Here is a 9,893-nt window from a genome sequence, read left to right on the forward strand (position 1 = left end):
TTCCTTGTGGAGGAGGTAGCTATACGCCTGTCAGGTTTTTCTGACTGTGGTGGGACCTCTGATATAGGTTGCCTCTCCACCACATCCCCATTGGACCGGCTGTATTCCACTAGGGCTTCATATCTATTGCTCAGAGGCACCTGTGGAGGCAAGGTAGGCAAGGAGTGCACTCGCCTTTTGCCACAGCCATAGACTTGCCTCCACTCACTCCTCTCCTCTAGGTTATTGTTTTCCACCTGAGAGGGGCAGAGTACAGGGGTCCCTCGACCCTGGGAGCTCTCTGGCAGGTGCTCCCATTTTTGTTGCAGGGAAGGCAGAGCCTGGCTCCACCAGTCTATCTCCATTTCAGCCTCCCGAATGCTCCTAAGCCTTTCTACTTTGGCTTGAAGCCTTTTAACCTGGCTTAATTCTAGTGTGTTTTTCAGGTAGTTTTGAGTTCTTCAATACATCTTGAAAATACTTGATTTCTACATATGTTCCTACTGTTTATGAATTGTGAAAGTGCATTTGAGTATCTTGGGCACTAGATTTTGAGATAATTTGTATGCTTTGAAATTTTCATACATTTTATAATGAGCAAGTTTTCAAACTTGTTTAGACAATTTGATTAAGCTAATTAGATCACATAAGTGCAGAATACTGGTACATTATCATCCTTTGTTTCAGAGAAGCAGTTCTCATACCAATAAATGGAACTTTCTAAGTTCAGAAGTTTCATAATATTTTGTGCTATGCATATTTTGCTATTCTATTGTAAATTTCAAAAGACTACCAGTGTACAGAAGATGTGATAAAACAGGATGTTGGTATTGATGGTTGCTGGTAAGAAAATAAGCAAGTTTAACAAGTGATATTTTGCATTACGTGACTGATTGTCTTGTAACATTCTTTATCAAATAGGAACATTCTTGCTAAAAATCATATGTACTATAATGGTGTAATATACATTAATAGGTATAGGATGTTATGTCTAGCTCATTCCAGACAATGTCTTGTGACTCCTGTTTAGATTATCATTCACTTTTTTCGTCTGTTTTTGAATATATTGCGTTAATAGCTTCAGTTGGTGTGGTTCAGAATTCACAGAAATTCTTGATATTACGGTATGTGACAACACTTTAACATACATGGCCTATAGTAGGTTATTATCATAGAATCATCAAACCATAGAATGGTTTGGGTTGGAAGGGTCCTTAAAGATCATCTAGTTCCAACCCACCTGCCATGGGCAGGGACACCTTCCCACTAGACCAAGTTGCTCAAAGCCTCATCCAACCTGGCCTTAAACACTGCCAGGGAGGGGGCATCCACAGCTTCTCTGGGCAACCTGTTCCAGTGTCTCACTACCCTTACAGGAAAGAATTTCTTCCTAATATCTAATGTAAATCTGCCCTCTTTCAGTTTAAAACTGTTACCCCTTATCACTACAGGCCCTTGTAAAAAGTCCCTCTTCTGCTTTCCTGTAGGCCCCCTTCAGGTACTAGAAGGCTGCTAGAAGGTCTCCTCAGAGCCTTCTCTTCTCCAGGCTGAACAGACCCAACTCTCTCAGCCTGTCTTCATAGGAGATGTGCTCCAGCCCTCTGATCATCTTTGTGGCCCTCCTCTGGCCTTGCTCCAACAGCTCCATGTCCTTCTTCTGTTGGGCACCCCAGAGCTAGATGTGGTACTCCAGGTGGGGTCTCACGAGAGCAGAGCAGAGGGGCAGCATCACCTCCCTTGACCTGCTGGCCACGCTGCTTTGATGAGACAAGCGTGGGGGTGGCACACCAGTGTTTGAGGGTTGGTGTGCTAGCGAGGTCCTTTAGTCCCCTGTCTCAGTGGAGGCAGGGGATGGAGAGCCATGTGGCAACAGGGATGCATGGCTTAGCGATGGGTTTGAAACCACAGAAGTGCCCAAGAATGGTCATGCAGGAATTAGGGTTTCTCCCCCAAAAAAGGTGATGGGATCAGTAGCCCAGCTGAAGTGCTTCTACACCAATGCATGCAGCATGGGCAACAAACAGGAGGAGCTGGAAGTCACTGTGCAGCAGGAAAACTATGACATAGTTGCTGTCATGGAAACATGGTGGGATGACTCGCACAACTGGAGTGCTGCAATGGATGGCTATAAACTCTTCAGAAGGGATAGGCAAGGTAGGAGAGGCGGTGGGGTGGCCCTGTATGTTAGGGAGTGCTTTGACTGTCTTGAGCTTGAGGATGGTGATGATAGGGTTGAGTGTCTATGGGTAAGGATCAGGGGGAAGGCCAACAAGGCAGATATCATGGTGGGAGTCTGCTATAGACCACCCAACCAGGATGAAGAGGCAGACGAAATATTCTATAAGCAGCTGGGAGAAGTCTTGCGATCAGTAGCCCTTGTTCTCGTGGGGGACTTCAACTTACCGGATGTCTGCTGGAAATACAATACAGCAGAGAGGAAACAGTCTCGGAGGTTCCTGGAGTGTGTGGGAGATAACTTCCTGACACAGCTGGTGAGGGAGCCAACTAGGGAAGGCGTCCCACTGGACATGTTGTTTGCAAATAGGGAAGGACTTGTCGGTGATGTGATGGCTGGAGACCGTCTTGGGCATAGTGATCATGAAATGATAGAGTTTTCAATTCTTAGAGAAGTAAGGAAGGGGGGTCAGCAGAACTGCTACCTTGGACTTCCAGAGGGCAGACTTTGGCCTGTTTAGGAGCCTAGTTGACAGAGTCCCTTGGGAGGCAGTCCTGAAGGCCAAAGGGGTCCAGGAAGGCTGGACACTCTTCAAGAAAGAAATCTTAAAGGCACAGGAGTAGGCTGTCCCCATGTGCTGGAAGACGAGCTGGCGGGGAAGAAGACCGGCCTGCCTGAACAGAGAGCTTTGACTGGAACTCAGGAAAAAAAGGAGAGTTTATGACCTTTGGAAGAAGGGGCAGGCCACTCAGGAGGACTACAAGGATGCTGTGAGGCTATGCAGGGAGAAAATTAGAAGGGCCAAAGCCCAGCTAGAACTTAATCTGGCCACTGCTGTAAAAGTAAATTAAAAAAGTTTCTACATATACATTAGCAATAAGAGGAGGGCCAAGGAGAATCTCCATCCTTCACTGGATGCAGAAGGAAACATAGTGACAAAGGATGAGGAAAAGGCTGAGGTGCTTAATGCCGCCTTTGCCTCAGTCTTTAGTAGTAAGACCAGTTGTTCTCTGGGTACCCAGCCCCGTGAGCTGGAGGACAGGGATGGGGAGCAGAGTGAAGCCCCTATAATCCAGGGGGAATGGTTAGTGACCTGCTACACCACTTAGATGCACACAAGTCTATGGGGCCAGATGGGATCCACCCAAGGGTACTGAGGGAGCTGGCAGAAGTGCTCACCAAGGCACTTTCCATCATTTAGCAGCAGTCCTGGCTAACCGGGGAGGTCTCAGGTGACTGGAAGTTAGCAAATGTGATGCCCATTTACAATAAGGACCAGAAGGAGGATCTGGGGAACTACAGGCCTGTCAGTCTGACCTTGGTGCCAGGGAAGGTTATGGAGCAGATCATCTTGAGTGCCATCATGAGGCACGTACAGGACAACCAGGTGATCAGGCCCAGTCAGCATGGATTTATGAAAGGCAGGTCCTGCTTGATGAACCTGATCTCCTTCTATGACAAGGTGACCTGCTTACTGGATGAGGGAAAGGCTGTGGATGTTGTCTACCTGGACTTCAGTAAAGCCTTTGACACAGTCTCCCACAGCATTCTCCTGGAGAAACTGGCTGCTCATGGCTTGGATGGGCATATGCTTCGCTGGGTAAATAACTGGCTGGATGGCCAGGCCCAAAGATTTATGGTGAATGTAGTTAGATCCAGCTGGTGGCTGGTCACAAGTGGTGTTCCCCAGGGCTCAGTATTGGGACCAGTTCTGCTCTGGTCAATATCTTTATCAGCGATCTGGATGAGGGAATTGAGTGCACCCTCAGTAAGTTCACAGATGACACCAAGTTTGGCAGGAGTGTTGATCTGCTTGAGGGTAGGAAGGCCTTGCAGAGGGATACGGACAGGCTGGATTGATGGACTGAGGCCAGCTGTATGAGGATCAGCAAGGCCAAGTGTTGGGTCCTGCACTTGGGGCACAACAACCCCATGCACTGCTACAGGCTGGGGGAAGAGTGGCTGGAAAGCTGCCTGGTGGAAAAGGACCTGGGGGTGTTGATCAACAGCTGGCTGAATATGAGCCAGCAGTGTGCCCAGGTGGCCAAGGCGGCCAACAGCATCCTGGCTTGTATCAGCAATAGTGTGGCCAGCAGGGCTAGGGAAGTGATTGTCCCCCTGTACTTGGCACTGGTGAGGCCGCACCTTGAATACTGTGTTCAGGTTTGGGCCCCTCACTACAAGAATGACATTGAGGTGCTGGAGAGAGTCAGGGCAACAAAGCTGGTGAAGGGTCTGGAGCACAAGTCTGATGAGGAGTGGCTGAGGGAACTGGGGTTGTTTAGTCTGGAGAAAAGGAGGCTGAGGGGAGACCTTATCGCTCTCTACAACTACCTGAAAGGAGGTTGTAGTGAGGTGGGTGTCAGTCTCTTCTCCAATGTAACAAGCAAGAGAGGACGAGAGGAAATGGCCTCAAGATGCACCAGGGGAGGTTTAGATTGGATATCAGGAAAAATTTCTTCACTGAAAGGGTTATCAAGCATTGGAACAGGCTGCCCAGGGAAGTGGTGGAGTCGCCATCCCTGGAGGTATTTAAAAGACATGTAGATGTGGTGCTTAGGGATATGGTTTAGTGGTGGACTTGGCAGTGTTATTTTAACAGTTGGACTTGATGATCTTAAAGGTCCTTTCCAACCAAACTGATTCTATGATTCTGTGTAGCCCAGGATACGGTTGGCCTTCTGGGCTGCAAGCACATGTTGCCAGCTCATGTTGAACTTCTCGTCAACCATCACCCCTGTCTTCGTTTAGTCCGCACCCAGGGCTAAAACAATAAGCAGTTGTTCTATCATCATCCAATGTCCCTTCCCCAACCGAGAAAGGGAATTGGGAAAAGAAGGAAGACTTGTGGGTTAAAATTTAAACAGATTTAATAAAATAAACCAATATCAATGGTAATACAAAACACACAAAATTATATTTAGCCCACAGATTGGTGGCAAATCACTCCAGGAATAGCAATTGTTGAGAAGGAGAAGAAAGAGGGAGGGGAGAAGAGAGCAGAGCAAAAAGAGCCTGAGCCCTCCCCCTCTCCAGCAAGCTTTCCCTTTTATAGTGAACCTGACGTTAATGTTATAGAATACACCTGTGGGCCACCCTGGGTCAGCTGCCCTGGCTTTCACTGCTAATGGCCTTAATCACCATACCACAGCTGGCCACAAACTGAAACAAAATGTAACAGAAAAGTGATTCTATAAATTTTATCCCCATGAAACCAGGACAACCCCCAGGTCCTTCTCCTCAGGGCTACTCTCAATCAATTCTCTGTCCAGCCTGTATTCATCCTTGGGATTGCCCTGACCCACATGCAGGACCTTGCACTTGGCTGTGTTGAACTTCATGCGGTTTGCACAGGCCCACCTCTCAAGCCTGTCAAGGTCCCTTTGGATGGCATCCCTTCCCTCCAGCGTGTCACACAGAATCACAGAATGTTAGGGATTGGAAGGGACCTCGAAAGATCATCTAGTCCAATCCCCCTGCCGGAGCAGGATTGCCTAGACCATATCACACAGGAACGCGTCCAGGCGGGTTTTGAATGTCTCCAGAGAAGGAGACTCCACAACCTCTCTGGGCAGCCTGTTCTAGTGTTCGGTCACCCTCACCGTAAAGAAGTTTTCCTCATATTTATGTGGAACCTCCTGTGTTCCAGCTTGCACCCATTGCCCCTTGTCCTGTCAAGGAATGTCACTGAGAAGAGCCTGGCTCCATCCTCATGACACTTGCCCTTTACATATTTATAAACATTAATGAGGTCACCCCTCAGTCTCCTCTTCTCCAAGCTAAAGAGACCCAGCTCCCTCAGCCTCTCCTCATAAGGGAGATGTTCCACTCCCTTAACCATCTTCGTGGCTCTGCGCTGGACTCTCTCTAGCAGTTCCCTGTCCTTCTTGAACTGAGGGGCCCAGAACTGGACACAATACTCCAGATGCGGCCTCACCAGGGCAGAGTAGAGGGGGAGGAGAACCTCTCTTGACCTGCTAACCACACCCCTTCTAATACACCCCAGGATGCCATTGGCCTTCTTGGCCACAAGGGCACACTGCTGGCTCATGGTCATCCTGCTGTCCACTAGGACCCCCAGGTCCCTTTCCCCTACGCTGCTCTCCAACAGGTCTGTCCCCAACTTGTACTGGTACATGGGGTTGTTCTTGCCCAGATGCAGGACTCTACACTTGCCCTTGTTATATTTCATTAAATTTCTCCCCGCCCAACTCTCCAGCCTGTCTAGGTCTCTCTCAATGGCAGCACAGCCTTCCGGTGTGTCAGCCACTCCTTCCAGTTTTGTGTCATGTCCTGGTTTGGCCTAAACCAGGCCGCTTTTCCTTTCAGTGATTTTTACTTTCAGCTAGTCTCCTCTAAGTAACTGCACTTTCTGAAACTAACTACATGTTTTGCAGACAGTGTCTGCTTCCAGGACTGATAACGCTCGAAGTTTGTAGTTATCGCTGAGGCACCGGTAGGGATGTTGTGCAGTAAGGCTCTTGCTGTACTTAGTCTTAGAGAAACCAAGGTCACTGCTGAATTCATCACTGCTTACGAGTGAAGAGCCGAAGGGGGGTCGCAGCTGCAGGGGGGAGCAGACAGGGCAGGTGACCCAAAATTGACCAACGAGGGTATTCCATCCCATACACGTCATTCTCGGTATAAAGCGGGGGGATCACGAGGGTCTCGGGCTCTTGCTCTTTTCTGCTATGGCCGGTGTCCAAGGAGGACTCCGACTGTTTTCCTGCTGCCCCGATTCCGATCTGTGCATCCCTGAATCCAGCTCTCGACCGTCGCTAGGCCCAGCCTGGGCCTTCCCGGAGCCTGCCCTGCAGTGCCGGTGGTGACGTTGCCGACATCGGGGGAGCTCGGTCTTGGTTTTGTATATATATTTGTATATATTTGATTATTCCAATATTATTATTATACTCTTTTTTCATTATTATAGGTTTATTAAAACTGTTTTAACTTTCCAGCCCATAAGTCTCTCTCCCTTTTCCCTTTCCCTTTCCATTCGGGTGGGGGGGGAGGGTTAAGAGAGAGCGTCTGCTGCAGGTTTAATAGCCAGCCCAGCTTTAAACCGTGACAGATTTATTGGCGCCCAACGTGGGGCTCGAGAGAAGCTCCAACAGGTTCCTCTGATAAGTCGAATCCCAGCTCCAGCGGGAGGAGACCCAGAGAGCTCAGCTGAGAGAGTATCAGATTTATTCCTTTGATATTTACGAGGGGTTGGAAATTAAAACAGATAGCGAAGATGGTAATGTCATTTTTGAACGCTGTGTTATCTCATCTCTTTATAAAGCCTTTTACAGAGTTAAGTGTAATGATACCTTACTTGCCGTATGCGCTGTTTGTTACTGTTTATGTGCAGTTTATCACTGCTGGGCACTGGTCAATGTGCATTGTTTTGTTATGGCGTTTCATACTGATTTATGTCGTGATAAACTGGGCTGTTACTATTCTGACCGCGGTAGCAACGATTTTATCTGCGGACTCCGGGCGTCCTTTAGCTGATTGCGTTAATGATTACACTTCCAGTTTTACTTCGGGAAATAGTACCTTCTCCTTTTCTGCCAAGCTGATTCCTCTAGATTTTGTGAAATTCGGATGGTGCTGTCTAGGTGGCATGTTTTTATTTTCGGTTGTCCTGAATGTGTTTCTGATGTGGGATAAGATTAAATATCGGTGCAGGGACAGTTGTAGGTGTTGTGCAGCCACCTCAGATCTTACAGCGTGTGCTGCCGCTACAGCTCGCACCGCAGCTGCTACACCCCCCAAGATGGCCACTGCAGCTACTCAGACTCTAACGAGTCTCAGCACTCCCACAACAGCCACTGCATCTACTCAGACCCCAGCATCTAACGAATCTGTACCAATTGCTCCTGTAACCAGGAAGAAATACCGAAAGAAATCAGCTCGTGAAGAGGAGGATGATGACTCAGAGCCTTCTAAGGCAGAGCCATCACGTGACCCAGGTGAGGGCCCTTCTCAGGCAGAGTCAGGGCCTGACACAGATGGGGGTTCCCTTGATCGTCATTTTAAAGCAGACCCATCACAGAAGAAAGGTCGTTCTAAAGCAGAACTATCACAGGAGAAGGACTCGGACGTAGAGATAACCTACCACTCCTTATCCCTGAAGGACCTGAGAAATATAAGGAAAGATTTCAGCCGTTATGATGGTGAGCCAATTATTACCTGGCTGCTCCGATGCTGGGATAATGGGGCAGATAGCATGCAATTGGATGGCAGAGAAGCCAGACAGTTGGGATCCCTGTCCAGAGATGGTGGTATTGATAAGATGCTTCCAAGAAGGTCGAACACTATCAGTCTCTGGAGGCGACTCTTGTCAGCTGTAAAGAGCAGGTATCCCTATAAAGATGATGTTCTGAGCCACCTAAGCAAATGGACCACTATAGAAAAAGGTATTAACTACCTTAGACAACTAGCTGTGCAAGAGATCATTTATAGACACCCACGGGAAATTGTAGATCCTGTAGATCCTGATGAAGTGGAATGCAACCGATCCATGTTCCGGAAGGTTGTGAAGAATGCTCCACCGACATACACCCACACATTGTCAATATTAGTCTGGGGAGAAGATGCTATGGCACGTTCTACTGTGGGTAAAATGGCTAACTGTATGCGACAGTATGAAGATAGTATTTCTTCCCCACTGCAGGCCCGTGTCTCGGCTGTGGAAAAACTGACTAAGGAAAACAAGGACTCATTTAAACAACTGTCAGACAAACTGTCCAGGATCGAGAATAAACTTGACTCTCTACCTACACAGGCCCGCGTTGCAGCTGTTAGGAGAAAACGCCCTCCTACAGGACCAGCTCAAAGGAAACGGAACACATCACGAGGTATCCTGTGGTTTGCCCTGCGTGGTTATGGGGAAGACATGAACAGATGGCATGGACAACCTACCAGTACCCTACAGGCACGAGTATGTGAGTTGCAAGCTAAAAGAAATACCAGAGAGAATTTTTCTAGGAGGATGGCTGCTCCAGTTACCAGTGAGAAGGACCCCAGTCAGGGTAGATGGGCCTCAAATTCCTTTTTCCCAAGTGTGAATAGGAGAAATGAAGGTCCAGTCCCTGTGAGCAGCACGAATCCATTTCTTAATTAGGGGGGCCCTGCCTCCAGCCAGGTGGAGGAGAGGGACAACCGAGTTTATTGGACTGTGTGGATTCGATGGCCTGGCACATTAAAACCACAAAGGTATCGAGCCCTGGTAGACACTGGTGCACAGTGCACCCTCATGCCATCGGATCATAAAGGGGCAGAACCTATCAGTATTTCAGGAGTAACAGGAGGATCTCAAGTGTTATCTGTATTGGAGGCCGAAGTAAGCCTAACTGAAAATGAATGGAAAAAGCACCCCATTGTGACTGGCCCAGATGCTCCGTGCATCCTTGGCATAGACTACCTCAAGAGAGGGTATTTTAAGGACCCAAAAGGGTATAGATCGGCCTTTGGTGTAGCAGCTGTAGAGACTGAGGACATTAAACAGCTGTCTACCTTGCCTGGCCTCTCAGAGGATCCTTCTGTTGTGGGGTTGCTGAAAGTTGAAGAACAACAGGTGCCAATTGCTACTACCACGGTGCACCGACGACAATATCGCACCAATCGAGACTCCCTGATCCCCATTCATAAACTGATTAGACAATTAGAAAATCAAGGAGTGATTAGTAAGACTCGCTCACCCTTTAATAGTCCTATATGTCCAGTGCGAAAGTCTGATGGAGAATGGAGA

The 9,893-nt window shown here is 48.2% G+C and overlaps 1 long non-coding RNA gene across 1 annotated transcript in view; it reads left to right on the plus strand.

Annotated features, from left to right (window-relative positions):
- LOC137675768 (uncharacterized) overlaps positions 1-7,758 on the plus strand; it is a 29,554-nt gene extending 21,796 nt beyond the window's left edge. Inside the window, exon 3 of the long non-coding RNA XR_011049993.1 lies at positions 7,676-7,758. This is a non-coding gene — a long non-coding RNA (uncharacterized lncRNA). The remainder of the gene's footprint in view (positions 1-7,675) is intronic.
- Positions 7,759-9,893: the final 2,135 nt, after the last annotated feature.

The sequence above is a fragment of the Nyctibius grandis genome, chromosome W (genome assembly GCF_013368605.1).
Source record: "Nyctibius grandis isolate bNycGra1 chromosome W, bNycGra1.pri, whole genome shotgun sequence".
In the NCBI taxonomy this organism is placed as follows: Eukaryota; Metazoa; Chordata; class Aves; order Nyctibiiformes; family Nyctibiidae; genus Nyctibius; species Nyctibius grandis.